This window comes from Myxine glutinosa, chromosome 14, assembly GCF_964187855.1.
Source record: "Myxine glutinosa chromosome 14, kmMyxGlut1.1, whole genome shotgun sequence".
NCBI lineage: Eukaryota > Metazoa > Chordata > Myxini > Myxiniformes > Myxinidae > Myxine > Myxine glutinosa.
Genome location: NC_136274.1, coordinates 82,224,496 through 82,243,676, shown reverse-complemented (window position 1 = coordinate 82,243,676; position 19,181 = coordinate 82,224,496). Strand labels below are relative to the sequence as shown.

The 19,181-nt window shown below is 42.6% G+C and overlaps 1 protein-coding gene across 8 annotated transcripts in view; it reads left to right on the top strand.

The window, feature by feature from the left end:
- The window catches only part of LOC137439963 (dystrophin), a 1,283,433-nt gene that overhangs the window by 71,708 nt on the left and 1,192,544 nt on the right, over positions 1–19,181 (top strand). The gene's annotated exons all lie outside the window — the stretch shown is intronic.

Sequence of the window (19,181 nt, the reverse complement as noted above, 5' to 3'; positions counted from 1 at the left end):
TATTGAATCTCCCTATTACTTTCCCTGATTTTTTAAGATGGCAGGTACTCGCATCCATGCATTTGTGACCCAAAACATTCGGATCTTCCAGTGGTATTCAATCTCCCTGTTTGTTTCCCTGATTTTTTAAGATGGCAGGTACTCGCATCCATGCATCTGTGACCCAAAACATTCGGATCTTCCAGTAGTATTGAATCTCCCTGTTACTTTCCCTGATTTTTTAAGATGGCAGGTACTCGCATCCATGCATTTGTGACCCAAAACATTCGGATCTTCCAGTGGTATTGAATCTCCCTGTTTGTTTCCCTGATTTTTTAAGATGGCGGGTACTCGCATCCATGCATCTGTGACCCAAAACTTTCGGATCTTCCAGTAGTATTGAATCTCCCTGTTACTTTCCCTGATTTTTTAAGATGGCAGGTACTCGCATCCATGCATTTGTGACCCAAAACATTCGGATCTTCCAGTGGTATTCAATCTCCCTGTTTGTTTCCCTGATTTTTTAAGATGGCAGGTACTCGCATCCATGCATCTGTGACCCAAAACATTCGGATCTTCCAGTAGTATTGAATCTCCCTGTTACTTTCCCTGATTTTTTAAGATGGCAGGTACTCGCATCCATGCATCTGTGACCCAAAACATTCGGATCTTCCAGTAGTATTGAATCTCCCTGTTACTTTCCCTGATTTTTTAAGATGGCAGGTACTCGCATCCATGCATTTGTGACCCAAAACATTCGGATCTTCCAGTAGTATTGAATCTCCCTGTTTGTTTCCCTGATTTTTTAAGATGGCAGGTACTCGCATCCATGCATTTGTGACCCAAAACATTCGGATCTTCCAGTAGTATTGAATCTCCCTGTTTGTTTCCCTGATTTTTTAAGATGGCAGGTACTCGCATCCATGCATTCGTGACCCAAAACATTCGGATCTTCCAGTGGTATTCAATCTCCCTGTTTGTTTCCCTGATTTTTTAAGATGGCAGGTACTCGCATCCATGCATCTGTGACCCAAAACATTCGGATCTTCCAGTAGTATTGAATCTCCCTGTTACTTTCCCTGATTTTTTAAGATGGCAGGTACTCGCATCCATGCATTCGTGACCCAAAACATTCGGATCTTCCAGTGGTATTCAATCTCCCTGTTTGTTTCCCTGATTTTTTAAGATGGCAGGTACTCGCATCCATGCATCTGTGACCCAAAACATTCGGATCTTCCAGTAGTATTGAATCTCCCTGTTACTTTCCCTGCTTTTTTAAGATGGCAGGTACTCGCATCCAAGCATTTGTGACCCAAAACATTCGGATCTTCCAGTAGTATTGAAACTCCCTGTTACTTTCCCTGATTTTTTAAGATGGCAGGTACTCGCATCCATGCATTTGTGACCCAAAACATTCGGATCTTCCAGTAGTATTCAATCTCCCTGTTTGTTTCCCTGATTTTTTAAGATGGCAGGTACTCGCATCCATGCATTTGTGACCCAAAACATTCGGATCTTCCAGTGGTATTGAATCTCCCTGTTTGTTTCCCTGATTTTTTAAGATGGCAGGTACTCGCATCCATGCATCTGTGACCCAAAACATTCGGATCTTCCAGTAGTATTGAATCTCCCTATTACTTTCCCTGATTTTTTAAGATGGCAGGTACTCGCATCCATGCATTTGTGACCCAAAACATTCGGATCTTCCAGTGGTATTCAATCTCCCTGTTTGTTTCCCTGATTTTTTAAGATGGCAGGTACTCGCATCCATGCATCTGTGACCCAAAACATTCGGATCTTCCAGTAGTATTGAATCTCCCTGTTACTTTCCCTGATTTTTTAAGATGGCAGGTACTCGCATCCATGCATTTGTGACCCAAAACATTCGGATCTTCCAGTGGTATTGAATCTCCCTGTTTGTTTCCCTGATTTTTTAAGATGGCGGGTACTCGCATCCATGCATCTGTGACCCAAAACTTTCGGATCTTCCAGTAGTATTGAATCTCCCTGTTACTTTCCCTGATTTTTTAAGATGGCAGGTACTCGCATCCATGCATTTGTGACCCAAAACATTCGGATCTTCCAGTGGTATTCAATCTCCCTGTTTGTTTCCCTGATTTTTTAAGATGGCAGGTACTCGCATCCATGCATCTGTGACCCAAAACATTCGGATCTTCCAGTAGTATTGAATCTCCCTGTTACTTTCCCTGATTTTTTAAGATGGCAGGTACTCGCATCCATGCATCTGTGACCCAAAACATTCGGATCTTCCAGTAGTATTGAATCTCCCTGTTACTTTCCCTGATTTTTTAAGATGGCAGGTACTCGCATCCATGCATTTGTGACCCAAAACATTCGGATCTTCCAGTAGTATTGAATCTCCCTGTTTGTTTCCCTGATTTTTTAAGATGGCAGGTACTCGCATCCATGCATTTGTGACCCAAAACATTCGGATCTTCCAGTAGTATTGAATCTCCCTGTTTGTTTCCCTGATTTTTTAAGATGGCAGGTACTCGCATCCATGCATTCGTGACTCAAAACATTCGGATCTTCCAGTGGTATTCAATCTCCCTGTTTGTTTCCCTGATTTTTTAAGATGGCAGGTACTCGCATCCATGCATTTGTGACTCAAAACATTCGGATCTTCCAGTGGTATTGAATCTCCCTGTTACTTTCCCTGATTTTTTAAGATGGCAGGTACTCGCATCCATGCATTTGTGACCCAAAACATTCGGATCTTCCAGTGGTATTCAATCTCCCTGTTTGTTTCCCTGATTTTTTAAGATGGCAGGTACTCGCATCCATGCATCTGTGACCCAAAACATTCGGATCTTCCAGTAGTATTGAATCTCCCTGTTACTTTCCCTGATTTTTTAAGATGGCAGGTACTCGCATCCATGCATCTGTGACCCAAAACATTCGGATCTTCCAGTAGTATTGAATCTCCCTGTTACTTTCCCTGATTTTTTAAGATGGCAGGTACTCGCATCCATGCATTTGTGACCCAAAACATTCGGATCTTCCAGTAGTATTGAATCTCCCTGTTTATTTCCCTGCTTTTTTAAGATGGCAGGTACTCGCATCCATGCATTTGTGACCCAAAACATTCGGATCTTCCAGTAGTATTCAATCTCCCTGTTTATTTCCCTGCTTTTTTAAGATGGCAGGTACTCGCATCCATGCATTCGTGACCCAAAACATTCGGATCTTCCAGTGGTATTCAATCTCCCTGTTTGTTTCCCTGATTTTTTAAGATGGCAGGTACTCGCATCCATGCATTTGTGACCCAAAACATTCGGATCTTCCAGTGGTATTGAATCTCCCTGTTTATTTCCCTGCTTTTTTAAGATGGCAGGTACTCGCATCCATGCATTCGTGACCCAAAACATTCGGATCTTCCAGTGGTATTGAATCTCCCTGTTTGTTTCCCTGATTTTTTAAGATGGCAGGTACTCGCATCCATGCATCTGTGACCCAAAACATTCGGATCTTCCAGTAGTATTGAATCTCCCTGTTACTTTCCCTGATTTTTTAAGATGGCAGGTACTCGCATCCATGCATTCGTGACCCAAAACATTCGGATCTTCCAGTAGTATTGAATCTCCCTGTTACTTTCCCTGATTTTTTAAGATGGCAGGTACTCGCATCCATGCATCTGTGACCCAAAACATTCGGATCTTCCAGTGGTATTGAATCTCCCTGTTTATTTCCCTGCTTTTTTAAGATGGCAGGTACTCGCATCCATGCATTCGTGACCCAAAACATTCGGATCTTCCAGTGGTATTGAATCTCCCTGTTTGTTTCCCTGATTTTTTAAGATGGCAGGTACTCGCATCCATGCATTTGTGACCCAAAACATTCGGATCTTCCAGTGGTATTCAATCTCCCTGTTTGTTTCCCTGATTTTTTAAGATGGCAGGTACTCGCATCCATGCATCTGTGACCCAAAACATTCGGATCTTCCAGTAGTATTGAATCTCCCTGTTACTTTCCCTGATTTTTTAAGATGGCAGGTACTCGCATCCATGCATTCGTGACCCAAAACATTCGGATCTTCCAGTGGTATTCAATCTCCCTGTTTGTTTCCCTGATTTTTTAAGATGGCAGGTACTCGCATCCATGCATCTGTGACCCAAAACATTCGGATCTTCCAGTAGTATTGAATCTCCCTGTTACTTTCCCTGATTTTTTAAGATGGCAGGTACTCGCATCCATGCATTCGTGACCCAAAACATTCGGATCTTCCAGTGGTATTCAATCTCCCTGTTTGTTTCCCTGATTTTTTAAGATGGCAGGTACTCGCATCCATGCATCTGTGACCCAAAACATTCGGATCTTCCAGTAGTATTGAATCTCCCTGTTACTTTCCCTGCTTTTTTAAGATGGCAGGTACTCGCATCCAAGCATTTGTGACCCAAAACATTCGGATCTTCCAGTAGTATTGAAACTCCCTGTTACTTTCCCTGATTTTTTAAGATGGCAGGTACTCGCATCCATGCATTTGTGACCCAAAACATTCGGATCTTCCAGTAGTATTCAATCTCCCTGTTTGTTTCCCTGATTTTTTAAGATGGCAGGTACTCGCATCCATGCATTTGTGACCCAAAACATTCGGATCTTCCAGTGGTATTGAATCTCCCTGTTTGTTTCCCTGATTTTTTAAGATGGCAGGTACTCGCATCCATGCATCTGTGACCCAAAACATTCGGATCTTCCAGTAGTATTGAATCTCCCTATTACTTTCCCTGATTTTTTAAGATGGCAGGTACTCGCATCCATGCATTTGTGACCCAAAACATTCGGATCTTCCAGTGGTATTCAATCTCCCTGTTTGTTTCCCTGATTTTTTAAGATGGCAGGTACTCGCATCCATGCATCTGTGACCCAAAACATTCGGATCTTCCAGTAGTATTGAATCTCCCTGTTACTTTCCCTGATTTTTTAAGATGGCAGGTACTCGCATCCATGCATTTGTGACCCAAAACATTCGGATCTTCCAGTGGTATTGAATCTCCCTGTTTGTTTCCCTGATTTTTTAAGATGGCGGGTACTCGCATCCATGCATCTGTGACCCAAAACTTTCGGATCTTCCAGTAGTATTGAATCTCCCTGTTACTTTCCCTGATTTTTTAAGATGGCAGGTACTCGCATCCATGCATTTGTGACCCAAAACATTCGGATCTTCCAGTGGTATTCAATCTCCCTGTTTGTTTCCCTGATTTTTTAAGATGGCAGGTACTCGCATCCATGCATCTGTGACCCAAAACATTCGGATCTTCCAGTAGTATTGAATCTCCCTGTTACTTTCCCTGATTTTTTAAGATGGCAGGTACTCGCATCCATGCATCTGTGACCCAAAACATTCGGATCTTCCAGTAGTATTGAATCTCCCTGTTACTTTCCCTGATTTTTTAAGATGGCAGGTACTCGCATCCATGCATTTGTGACCCAAAACATTCGGATCTTCCAGTAGTATTGAATCTCCCTGTTTGTTTCCCTGATTTTTTAAGATGGCAGGTACTCGCATCCATGCATTTGTGACCCAAAACATTCGGATCTTCCAGTAGTATTGAATCTCCCTGTTTGTTTCCCTGATTTTTTAAGATGGCAGGTACTCGCATCCATGCATTCGTGACCCAAAACATTCGGATCTTCCAGTGGTATTCAATCTCCCTGTTTGTTTCCCTGATTTTTTAAGATGGCAGGTACTCGCATCCATGCATCTGTGACCCAAAACATTCGGATCTTCCAGTAGTATTGAATCTCCCTGTTACTTTCCCTGATTTTTTAAGATGGCAGGTACTCGCATCCATGCATTCGTGACCCAAAACATTCGGATCTTCCAGTGGTATTCAATCTCCCTGTTTGTTTCCCTGATTTTTTAAGATGGCAGGTACTCGCATCCATGCATCTGTGACCCAAAACATTCGGATCTTCCAGTAGTATTGAATCTCCCTGTTACTTTCCCTGCTTTTTTAAGATGGCAGGTACTCGCATCCAAGCATTTGTGACCCAAAACATTCGGATCTTCCAGTAGTATTGAAACTCCCTGTTACTTTCCCTGATTTTTTAAGATGGCAGGTACTCGCATCCATGCATTTGTGACCCAAAACATTCGGATCTTCCAGTAGTATTCAATCTCCCTGTTTGTTTCCCTGATTTTTTAAGATGGCAGGTACTCGCATCCATGCATTTGTGACCCAAAACATTCGGATCTTCCAGTGGTATTGAATCTCCCTGTTTGTTTCCCTGATTTTTTAAGATGGCAGGTACTCGCATCCATGCATCTGTGACCCAAAACATTCGGATCTTCCAGTAGTATTGAATCTCCCTATTACTTTCCCTGATTTTTTAAGATGGCAGGTACTCGCATCCATGCATTTGTGACCCAAAACATTCGGATCTTCCAGTGGTATTCAATCTCCCTGTTTGTTTCCCTGATTTTTTAAGATGGCAGGTACTCGCATCCATGCATCTGTGACCCAAAACATTCGGATCTTCCAGTAGTATTGAATCTCCCTGTTACTTTCCCTGATTTTTTAAGATGGCAGGTACTCGCATCCATGCATTTGTGACCCAAAACATTCGGATCTTCCAGTGGTATTGAATCTCCCTGTTTGTTTCCCTGATTTTTTAAGATGGCGGGTACTCGCATCCATGCATCTGTGACCCAAAACTTTCGGATCTTCCAGTAGTATTGAATCTCCCTGTTACTTTCCCTGATTTTTTAAGATGGCAGGTACTCGCATCCATGCATTTGTGACCCAAAACATTCGGATCTTCCAGTGGTATTCAATCTCCCTGTTTGTTTCCCTGATTTTTTAAGATGGCAGGTACTCGCATCCATGCATCTGTGACCCAAAACATTCGGATCTTCCAGTAGTATTGAATCTCCCTGTTACTTTCCCTGATTTTTTAAGATGGCAGGTACTCGCATCCATGCATCTGTGACCCAAAACATTCGGATCTTCCAGTAGTATTGAATCTCCCTGTTACTTTCCCTGATTTTTTAAGATGGCAGGTACTCGCATCCATGCATTTGTGACCCAAAACATTCGGATCTTCCAGTAGTATTGAATCTCCCTGTTTGTTTCCCTGATTTTTTAAGATGGCAGGTACTCGCATCCATGCATTTGTGACCCAAAACATTCGGATCTTCCAGTAGTATTGAATCTCCCTGTTTGTTTCCCTGATTTTTTAAGATGGCAGGTACTCGCATCCATGCATTCGTGACTCAAAACATTCGGATCTTCCAGTGGTATTCAATCTCCCTGTTTGTTTCCCTGATTTTTTAAGATGGCAGGTACTCGCATCCATGCATTTGTGACTCAAAACATTCGGATCTTCCAGTGGTATTGAATCTCCCTGTTACTTTCCCTGATTTTTTAAGATGGCAGGTACTCGCATCCATGCATTTGTGACCCAAAACATTCGGATCTTCCAGTGGTATTCAATCTCCCTGTTTGTTTCCCTGATTTTTTAAGATGGCAGGTACTCGCATCCATGCATCTGTGACCCAAAACATTCGGATCTTCCAGTAGTATTGAATCTCCCTGTTACTTTCCCTGATTTTTTAAGATGGCAGGTACTCGCATCCATGCATCTGTGACCCAAAACATTCGGATCTTCCAGTAGTATTGAATCTCCCTGTTACTTTCCCTGATTTTTTAAGATGGCAGGTACTCGCATCCATGCATTTGTGACCCAAAACATTCGGATCTTCCAGTAGTATTGAATCTCCCTGTTTGTTTCCCTGATTTTTTAAGATGGCAGGTACTCGCATCCATGCATTTGTGACCCAAAACATTCGGATCTTCCAGTAGTATTGAATCTCCCTGTTTGTTTCCCTGATTTTTTAAGATGGCAGGTACTCGCATCCATGCATTCGTGACTCAAAACATTCGGATCTTCCAGTGGTATTCAATCTCCCTGTTTGTTTCCCTGATTTTTTAAGATGGCAGGTACTCGCATCCATGCATTTGTGACTCAAAACATTCGGATCTTCCAGTGGTATTCAATCTCCCTGTTTGTTTCCCTGATTTTTTAAGATGGCAGGTACTCGCATCCATGCATTTGTGACCCAAAACATTCGGATCTTCCAGTAGTATTGAATCTCCTTGTTTGTTTCCCTGATTTTTTAAGATGGCAGGTACTCGCATCCATGCATTTGTGACTCAAAACATTCGGATCTTCCAGTGGTATTCAATCTCCCTGTTTGTTTCCCTGATTTTTTAAGATGGCAGGTACTTGCATCCATGCATTCGTGACCCAAAACATTCGGATCTTCCAGTAGTATTCAATCTCCCTGTTTCTTTCCCTGCTTTTTTAAGATGGCAGGTACTCGCATCCATGCATTTGTGACCCAAAACATTCGGATCTTCCAGTAGTATTGAATGTCCCTGTTTCTTTCCCTTATTCCTGTTTCATTCTCGAGAAATGTGTGGAATTTGCAGGTGGCTACTACGACCTTTTATCCATTAGCGTGCGGCTGTCAGAATGGGGTTCGCACACTTTCCAGCGGATGAAATATGTATTTCATCAACATTTGCACTATCCGACATGAAGCCTCCACCTGGCCCCGTTGAGTGGGATTTATGAAACATCTGTAAAGCTGCGGGATGAATTTTGCAGACGATGCTAGTAGCAGTTTTTACATTGATTGCTTCTCTGGTGCGAGCGGACCAATGTTCTCTTGTGGATTTATTCTCCTAAGCGGAACTTTGGAATGCCATATGTTCACATCAGGATGTTTTTAACTTTTCGACGAACATTTCCTGCTTTTTCAATAATTATATTGCAAATTGTTGGTCTAAATGGTGCAGCATTCTTTGGGGCTGAGGATAGGATTTAGTCATGAGGCTGATTAAGCTGGAATGCACTCGGTAGAGAGCGTACCTCTGCCAAGCTGAACAGTTTACATTTGGTATCTCACTGATAGGCCGCACCTGCATCCAGACCTCAAATTGGCTTGTTATTGTTACCGTCTCAACGCATCCACCAAGTTTTGTTGTAATCCGCCCAAACGTTTTGAGATATTGTGCTACATATTGTTTTTGGTCCCATCTCTCAATGGTGAAGAAGCACTTAAAAAAATTAAATAATTCTTATATCCGAATCAATATTCAGATCTTCACCAAAATCGAATATATTTGTCCTTGTCACACACCCAACTGGTCCACCAAGTTTCGTCCAAATCCGTCCACGATTTTTTGAGATATCCTGCTCACAGACAGACAAGCAGACAAATAAGGGTGTTCAGACGAGCAGACAAATAAGGGTGAAAACATAAGGACATAAGGACAAATAAGGGTGAAAATATATATCTCAATGGTGAAGAATCGTTTGAAAATTTCGAACTGTTTGTTGACTTGTTTTATCAACGTTTTTTTTTGTAATCGACCAGCACACGCTGTTTGATTGTGTTCACCTTCATTATATTGGTCCATGATGAGATGTAAGGAGGGCCTTTTTATGTTTAGCGATCCCATTCCACTTCTGTGTCCCTCCCGCCCCCTTTCACTTCCTCCTCACCCACTACTTCCCGGCATCCAGTAAAAATGTCCACTACACATTTTGTCTCCTGTAACATTCAAATTGGGCCGACTAGCCTTTTACTGAATTTTCCACTTCAACCTGAAAACTGATGCACACCTTCCCCCACAAACAGCATGCCGGGCACATTTACGCACAACAAATGGGTTATTTCAAATTTCGAAAACATAATATTTTGGTTTTCAAAATGGACCTTGCAAATGTATCTTTGCTGCAGCGTCCAAGAATGATGGACGAGCTTGTCCAAAGATCGAATACAGAACAATGATGATAGAGGAATATGTGAACAACCACAACACAGTGTATGGAATTTGATCCTGGGCTCCCAGGATTTTCAGAGAAGTGCTAGGATGGAAATGGCAAGCAGGCCAAGCAAAATGTTGATGAGGGAATGAGAATGTGTGGCTTTTTAGGATATCCAAGTACTCTGAGAGATTTATTATATCTGCCACCGAAGGTGCATGGAGCTTATGCTTTCACCGCCTATCTGTTTGTCTGTCTGTGATTCAGGATATCTCAAAAAGTTGACTGATTCTGACAAAACTTGGTGGAGAGGTTGGGTGTGTGACAAGGACGAAATGTTTATCGGGTGAAGATCCGGATCTTGATCCGGATGCAATACATTTTCAAACGATTCTTCACCATTGAGATATGGGGCCCAAATATTATACTGGGTACAACATGATATGTCAAAAAGTTATTGACAGATTCAGATGAAACTTGGTGGAACACTGATCAGCGTGCCATTTTAACTGGCTCGGTTGTTCCACGAGGTATGGCATCCTGGCGGACAGGTCCGTAATCCGACCTGGGATGGTTGAATTAATCGGCCTCTGCCACCACTTTGACGCAGTTCGCTGGGATTTGAGCCAAGCGACCGGACAAACCCGACAATCAGGGACCTCACTCAAAAAGGCAGCAACCACACCAGGGGTCACGGATCTGGTTTCAGCACAGATTTCAAGTGGTTGGAGTAAACAAGCCGTTTCACCAAACATTAGCGGGGGGGGGGGGGGGGGGGGGAGGGGTGAGAGACGTTTTGGTCGCATATATGCAAACAAACAAACATAACCATATACGTTTGCATGTTTTCGAGGCATCGAGCAATCAAAGCAGCGTTTTTTCGAAAACACTCCCTCCCCCACTCCCTTCCCTAACTCGCTCTCTCTCTCTCTCTCTCTCCACTACTCCCTCACCCACTCCCTCCCCCACTCCCTCCACCACTCCCTCCCCCACTCCCTTCCCTAACTCTCTCTCTCTCTCTCCACCACTCCCTCCCCTACTCCCCCCTGCTCCCTCCCCCACTCCCTCCCTCCCCTACTCTCTCCCCCACTCCCCTCTCCCTCCCACACTCCTCTCTCCCTCCCCTGTCTCCCCTATCATCCCCACTCATCTTCATGTGCATTCAAATGGAATATGTAACCATGCCAATGGCTTTTCCAAGTAAATCGATGATTACCTTTCCAACTGTAGATAATTGGGTGAAAGTACAGAATTGGAGTTCAAAACCACAAACAGACGTTAATGAGAGCAAATACGTTGCCAATGAAAAAAGGCGATGTTGTAATGTGCGGACATGCATAGAAACACTTCACTGGGACCCGTATCAATAACGGTCGCGACATGGACGGTGATATTATGCACTTGTGGCGTTACTTTAATTATAAACGATTAATATTAATAAAGAGATGCATAATAAATTAATACTGGATTTTCTATTTTTTATACATCATCAAAACTCGTGGAAGAGCAAGAACACAGAATGGACAATGTCGTTCACGGGAGAAACAAATTTGACACAAAAAGTAGAATCCAAATCCAAGAAGATCGCTGCTGTTGTCTCTGGGCGGTGATAAACTAAAATCAAAATACGGTGTAAAATTAAATAAAATAATCAAATATATCAGCTTTTAAAAAGCATATATGATACAATCATGATGGGTACACAAAACTCAACAAAACACAGAGGATTTTCACACAAAGTTATGATTACGTCCGATGAATTATTTGCAATAATGGAATGGGAAATGGGAACGGGTCGAAATGTGATTCTAAACATGAATGGGTCAAATGTTATGCGGGATTTGTTCCTTCCTTCCGTGTAAGTGCTGTTTCATCAGGATGAAGATTACTGTGGGCGGTGCATTGGCACAGAACGCTGCTTTGATTGCTCGATGCCTCGAAAAAATTAACAACTCAGGTTATCTTATTATAATAGAGCAAACGTATAGCGTAAACGTATAGCTTGGATTGATTCAAATTTCACTGGGCCATAAAGGAATTATCCTATAGACCGTAGGCTTGAAGCCTGAGGCCTACACAAATGGTGTCCTTCAGAACACCTATGATGCCAATGGGTTGCAACCTTTCGACATTTAAGGATGCTTTTAATAGTCGCTGTTGGTTTTTTTCACACTAAAGAGAAAGGTTATAGGGAATTCATGGCGATTGTGAATATAACACTTTTTTGCCAGTTTGGAGCAGTTTTACCTCACGTCCCGTGGAGAGTATTATTTAATTTCACATCAGGTTAAAAAAAAATGTCCGAATTATTTTCCGATTTAACTCTAGATTTCGACAATTTATTTAGGCCTAAGTTCTGATCACAAACATATCGAATCAAATTTCGAATATCAGCTTTTAATATGCCTATACGATAATCTTGCCAGGAGCCAATCACAGTGCACCTAGCCTCACAGCCAATCAGCATAATAGGGAATGGACGAACAGACAACCATCCTTGTCATGTATATATATATAATTTTTTTTTTTTTTTTTTTTTTTTAAAGTACATATATATGGGATTTAACTCCTAAGATGGGGTACGTGATGTTACTGTAGTTTAAAGCGTGGAGTGAAAACTGGATTTCGATGTACGTACTTTGCACAACTTTGCCTCTTGTTGATGAAACCTTAAAAGCAAAACGAATCTCTCTCTATCTCTGATGTACCATACTCTTCACAGAACGCCGGTGCTGCCGAAGCAGCTTCCTAAGTAAGGGTTATACTGGGTACACAGTCGAGGCTCATGGAAGAGCTAATGAACAGTGGGCAGGACGTTCATACAGTTAATGCATCAGGAAGTAACAGAAAAACGCATGATGCAAAACAGGCGTGTCTGGGTTGGACAAAATGGATGCAGAGGGAAACTCCAAGGAGGGAAAACTGGAAAATTTGAAGGAGGAATGTCGGTGGCATCAACGAGGGTAGAAAAGACCATGGTTTTGGATTGGCGACAGAATTTCATTCTTTCCTCTCGGTTTCTTGAAGACCTAGAGGGAAGAATGGATTGAAAAAGAATAAGTTTGCCATTGCCTTCCCAGCAGTCGTTAAAACAGGAATTTGGAACTTGTCTACTCTTGATGAAGGACACTGCGGGGTCTTTTACGTTGACCAATTGATGCTGGTGGGCGGGACGCCCAGTTTACCATCCATCCGTGGTACTGTGCCCATCTTGATGAATCGCCCTGCGTGTGAAACCCCAGGGATGACCGTTTTTTCTTGGTCGGAATTTGAATCCAGGCAAGACAGCTGAGAGGCAAGTGTGCACACCTCAAGGCTATCCTGCCAGGCAGCAAAACCAATAGGCCAATGATAGACATAAGAATCGGAACTTGTCAATTGTGCTTGCTGATGAGAACATTTTGGCACTGATGGCTGATTATTAGAGGATGCACATTGATTGTTGCCAGTTGTTTCACCTATGATTGCCTTCCGCCATGCGTTCTACTCCGATAAACATCAATGTGCATCATATTCGGCACACCAAGGGCTGGTGGGAATTTCTAATGGGATCATTCGGCCAAAGCATATTTGAACAGTAGTGCGATGGAGTCTGCGCAAAGCACTCTGTCTGCTTTATGGTCGAGTTTGGGCACGGTGGATTTGCTGCATGTGAAGTGCACTTTGAACGCAATTGCTCCATCTCATTTTATAGAAAAATCTGCCGAAAGTATCCTTCCAACTTTTGTAGGGAACAAGGAGAATCCCATTTCGGCTCACATTAAGGTTTCAGTGTGGCATGCCTGGCCACAAGAGCATTGTGTGGCCCATCATGCCATTTTGCACCTGAGACCATAAGATGCTTGTCTGGTGTTCAGGGGGCCATGAAATCATGGCACCACAAGAACGGATTAAGGTTTTTAATCCAAGTTGGTCTGAGCGGTGTGTCACAGTGGAGGGAATTTTGGAATTTCGTCGCTTTAGAAAATGAGCAGTTCCTCATCTCGGGAGAAGGGAATTACTGTTGTAGGGGGAAATAAACGCATGATGGAAAGGGTGTTTGACCAGATCATCATGGGAGCATTTCCTGTTAAACTCTATATATGGAAGCCTTTTGGATTTCAGTTTGGGATCAAATTCTAGATGGGATGTATCCGCCTTTGGCATGGTGGAAAGGGTGTAGGATCATCAAGGGAGCATTTCCTGTTAAACTCTATATATGGAAAGCTTTTAGGGTTTAATTTTGGGATCAAGTTCTAGATGGGATGTATCCGCCTTTGGCATGGTGGAAAGGGTGTAGGATCATCATGGGAGCATTTCCTGTTAAACTGTATATATGGAAAGCTTTTAGGGTTGCATTTTGGGATCAAGTTCTTGACGTGTATCTGTCTGTAAGATTTTCCAAAGGTGCCTTGAAAACTCCTTGATTGGATGCGGTGCCATTACTTACAAAGAAACATGGATGCAACTGGAGGAGGCCATTTTGACCTTTCCTATTTATGTGAAATCCTCCCTGGCATTGATCCCACTGATTGCATGTTGTTCTTGTGTCGTACGTTTACATTGAAAGTACCATTTATTTTGATAGCAATTCATGATAATTGTACAGCTAATCCAAATCTGAAATATAACGACCGTTACTTGACAAATCCGATAGTAACACTAGCAATTACTATGTGATCTCATGTGTTGGCAGTTTACGGAGCTGCCTGGGATATCCATGGCGTTTTATAGACCAGTAATAATTGGACAACCTGGTGTCCTTATTGTTGATGGCGATTGCATATTGCAATGACCAAACGATCCTGTTGCTTGTGTCATCGCTGAGGTGAAACTGTTACTCCGATGCAGTATCCATGCACATTAGGGCAGGAATTTTTCAATACGACCAGGGTGCCTACACTCCTTAGGCCACTCTTTTCAAAAGTTGCTGTGTGGTCTTTAATTAACATCCTCCAGAGAATGCCAGCAGATGGGACACCAAGCTCGTCGTCCCGAAGGACTGCACGCACATTGTTGTAAAGCACCGGGATGAAAGTTTATAGTCGTGTTGGGAATTTAACCCAGTCGAGAGCTCCAAGGTGAGCATCCAACTTTTGAGCCATCCTGCTAATTTCGATCAAACACCTTCGTGATGATCAAATTTTTTTTTGGACACAAGGCAAAGATTACTTCGCGTCAAACTTGCAGTCATCTCAAAAACAACAGATTGACGGAGCTCACAGTGTAGGCCAAGGTGATTTTTCCTTTCTTTTTATCGTAAAGAACACTATTGGCACCAGTAATGGTTTTCCTCGTGATTCAGGGAAGGTTCAAAGCCCACCTGTTATGCACATTGAGTTCCATTTAAGAAATAGTGTTCTTCATGGAAAGGTATGAAAAGACACAAATGGCAAAAATTGTACACAAAAGCAATATGCTTCACAGTTATCAAGTTGTATAATATCCTGATGATGTGAGATGCCATTTGTACGACTACCTGGATTTGTGGGCAGGATGTATTCTACTTGATGTTGATGATACAAAGAGATATTGAATTCTGGACAGGTTCCCTTGTTTAAAGGGGAATGCTTTGCTGAAACTTGAGAGTTACATGTGATGATCAAAGTCCATGGTGTGAAGCACCTCCAATTATCCAGTAGGGCTGTAGTCTCCCGTGTAGACTGCCACCACGAGGAGGAATGGAGCTCACGGGAACCTGAGCCTAGTATCCTGAATGGAGCACTCCATCCCCTGCGAAATATCCGAGGGTGCGCGGTGGGCGGTGGGCCTGGCGGAAAGCCAGGCATTTCACGCTCATTTCCCCACTCCACCTTCCCTATCACATGGCCATAGGGATTGTGGGTTTAGCAATCGTGGTAAGTGCTAATGAGTGCTCATTTATGGTGCAATTTTGCTTGACCATCTCTTGCTGGCTTTGCGAGTCGCTGCTGTTTTTGCATTCCTGTTCGCTGAAGAAGTGTTTTTTTAATATCCATCTGCCTGACGTTCCCACATATCGTTTATCAGGTATCTTCAAAGACATTCGCCTTATGGCTCGTATTATGTTTGGAAATCAGAAATTGAGATGAGCTGTGGCACCGTTTGATATTTGACCTCAGTTGCACCAACGCGGTTGATACACAGGAAGCGATCTCTCTGAAAATGCATCACCAACTAGGGACAGGGTTGTAGGTGGCATCAAATCCAAAAACAAGATGGTATTCATAGAATACTTACCCTCCACAGTTAACTTGTTGCGAGCCAACTCTTCTGTTTTTGAACATTTTTTTCTTTGATGATCCAGACCACGTGAGCGATGACATCATAAATTTATATTCTCTAATATAATTGTTGCATAGATCACGCTCAATACATTTCAAACTGATCAGACTAAGCGTTGTCCCTGTCGAATTATGACGTCATAATCATGGCACCAATAATGTCATCGGTAACAACACCTATTCCCCATATGGAGTTCTTTACAATGAGCCATGTTTCAATCTTTTCCATGCAGCGGTTTTGGAGATATAGAGGTGCAACATATTTCGGTTTTTCCAAGATGGCGCCTGTACCACATGACCTATGACGTCATGATTATCATTAAAATATTCTCCAGGAGGAGGCGTTCCTATGGTGAAAATTTCGTGCCCATCAGACCAACAGTTGCTGATAAAATATTTTCACAATGATCGGAGACGTGTTGTACTTGTCGAATTATGATGTCATAACGAAGGCACCGATGACATCACCATCAACATATCTTATTCCCCAAGGGGAGTACTTGCCAATGAGCCATGTTTCAATTTTTTCCATTTCGCGTTTTGGGAGATATAGAGGTGTAACGTTTTTCCAAGATGGCGTCTGTACCACGTGACCTATGATGTCATAATTGTGAATAAAAAATATATACAGGCCAAGGCGCTTCTTTGATAAAATTTCGTGTCAATCGGATCAAGGGTTGCCGTGAAAATGAATTTTTAAAATGCAGACACGTACATGGCACTGCACATGCACACTGCACATGGCACACGCCACACGTACGCATCTGAATGCTTAACCCCGCCTTTCGCTTCGCGAGCGCAGGGTAAGTAGAACGACACTCAGTAGAGAGCGTACCTCCGCCTGGTTGGTCATATCACTCAATGGTGAAGAATCACTTTTAAATTCTACTAGTGGATCCGGATCCAGATCTTCACCAAAATCTAATAGATTCATCCTTGTCAGACACACAACATGTCCAACAAGTTTCGTCCAAGTCCATCCACAACTTTTTGAGATATCCTGCTATGTATCGTTTTTGGCCCTGTCTCCCAATGGTGAAGAATCACTTTAAAAAATTCTAGTAGCCGGATCCGAACCCGTATCTTCACCAATATCTAATAGATTCATCCTTGTCAGACACACAACATGTCCAACAAGTTTCGTCCAAGTCCATCCACAACTTTTTGAGATATCCTGCTATGTATCGTTTTTGGCCCTGTCTCCCAATGGTGAAGAATCACTTTAAAAATTCTAGTAGCCGGATCCGAACCCGGATCTTCACCAAAATCATTTCGTCCTTGTCACATACGCCACATGTGTACCAAATTTCGTCCGAATCCGTCCACAACTTTTTGAGATATTTTGTTCACAGACAAACGGACAGACACACGGACAGACAAACAGACACGGGTGAAAACATAACCTCCGTCCACCTTTGGTGGCGGAGGTAACTCGGCCGTTGCCAGATGTGTCCAGGATTTCTTGCCTTTTCTCCTTTGGAATGATTATGGGGGTATCTGTTTACGCAAGACAAGTGGTGGATGGAGACACAGACCAAGCGATTGATTTTTCCATTATTTATCCTTAACTGAGCTTGCGTTCAATAACTGGTAACTAACGAGTGCCTCTGATTTATCCTGAGGCTTTGCCTACTCTCTTTGTGAACATTTGTGCTTCCTCCTACCTTTGGCGCACCACACGTCTTGCCCCAAAGTACTCTCCAACGAGGAGGCCCAGGCTTGGTTTTATTTGTTTTCTTGCATTGTTTCGTGGTGAAATATGTCTTCCAAAATTTGATCTCTGCTCACATTTATTAGCTTCCTTCCTTTGTGTTGGTGACAAATGAATTGTTTGTTTGAGCATTTCTTCGTGGTCAGGTGACGATTTGCCTCCTGAAAGGCCGAGAAGCATTGTTTGATTGCACAGACTTCCTGCTTCCGTTTTGCTTCCCAAGATCTCAAACAAAAGTGAGAATGCCCCTGTGTGGATGGAACACTGGAACAGGCAAAGTTTTACAATGAAAGCCAAAGACAACAACGACAGGCCACCTGGAAAGTGGTGGCCTTGTTTAACTCCTGCACGGAATTTCAGCCCGTAGTTGCTTTTGTCGATGCACAGGAAGTTTGTTTTTTGTGTACGCACCAACGCTCATTATTTTTGTTACAATATTCTGTGATACTTAACAATAAGTGATTATACATGAGTTTTGATTCTGAACAATTAGTTGTTTGATGTCTCATTGCCATCATGCCATGTTTGATGTCTCATGCCATGTTTGATGTCTCATTTGATGTCATCTCATGTCTCATTGAAATGAATGAAGCAAATCTTGCTCCACTTTTGTTGTTGTTCTTTTGTGCGCTGCACGTGGCCAGGATAGACACCTCGGAAATGAATCCGCGTACCTCTAGGGCCTGGGCCATCCTGTGAGCCCACCTTTGGTGATAATGAAATTCGTCGTCATTGAATTAAAGAAAAGACCAAATGATCAGATCTCCATATTCTGTGAGGTTCATTAATGACACTTCCAAATTATTGTTTTTGTTTGTTTGTTTGTTTGTTTTGTATACAAGATCGAGGCTCGTGTAAGAGCTAACATTAATCACAAAAAGACAAACTGACACATAAAACATATGATAAAGGGAGCGGGAGACAAGATGGGAAGAGAAAGGGAAGCACACAAGTACAACATTTGAGAGCAGGGACATCGGGAGATCTGTGGGAGGGAGAGGGCTTGGGGGGAGGAGGCATGGGAAGGTGGCGGGGTGGGAGAGGTATAAAACAAATGGACACTGCTAGAACTTCCAGAAAAGAAGTCGGTATTTCAAAAAATTGGATCTGGGGTGAATTAACGGGGGTATTTGATTTTCCTTTGGCCAAACAGAAAGAAAAAGGAAAGATTCTCTCCTCTGGTTCAAACATCCCTTTGATTGTTGGGTATTTATCAGTATTATGTCGTTTCCACACTGCCAGTGCATTAAAAAGGGGTTCTTTCACGAGTCCAGACTATATATTTAAAAAAATAGGGGAGGAGAATGCCCCTGGGCTCACCTGGTAGAACAAGAGAACCATTGGTAGGTGTGGATGACCCACAAATTATGTAATGGACAAGAAATGAAATACTTATTTTGGGGGGCAAACCCCTAATTTTTTGCTAATGCCATGAAAAATCTTTAGTACATCAT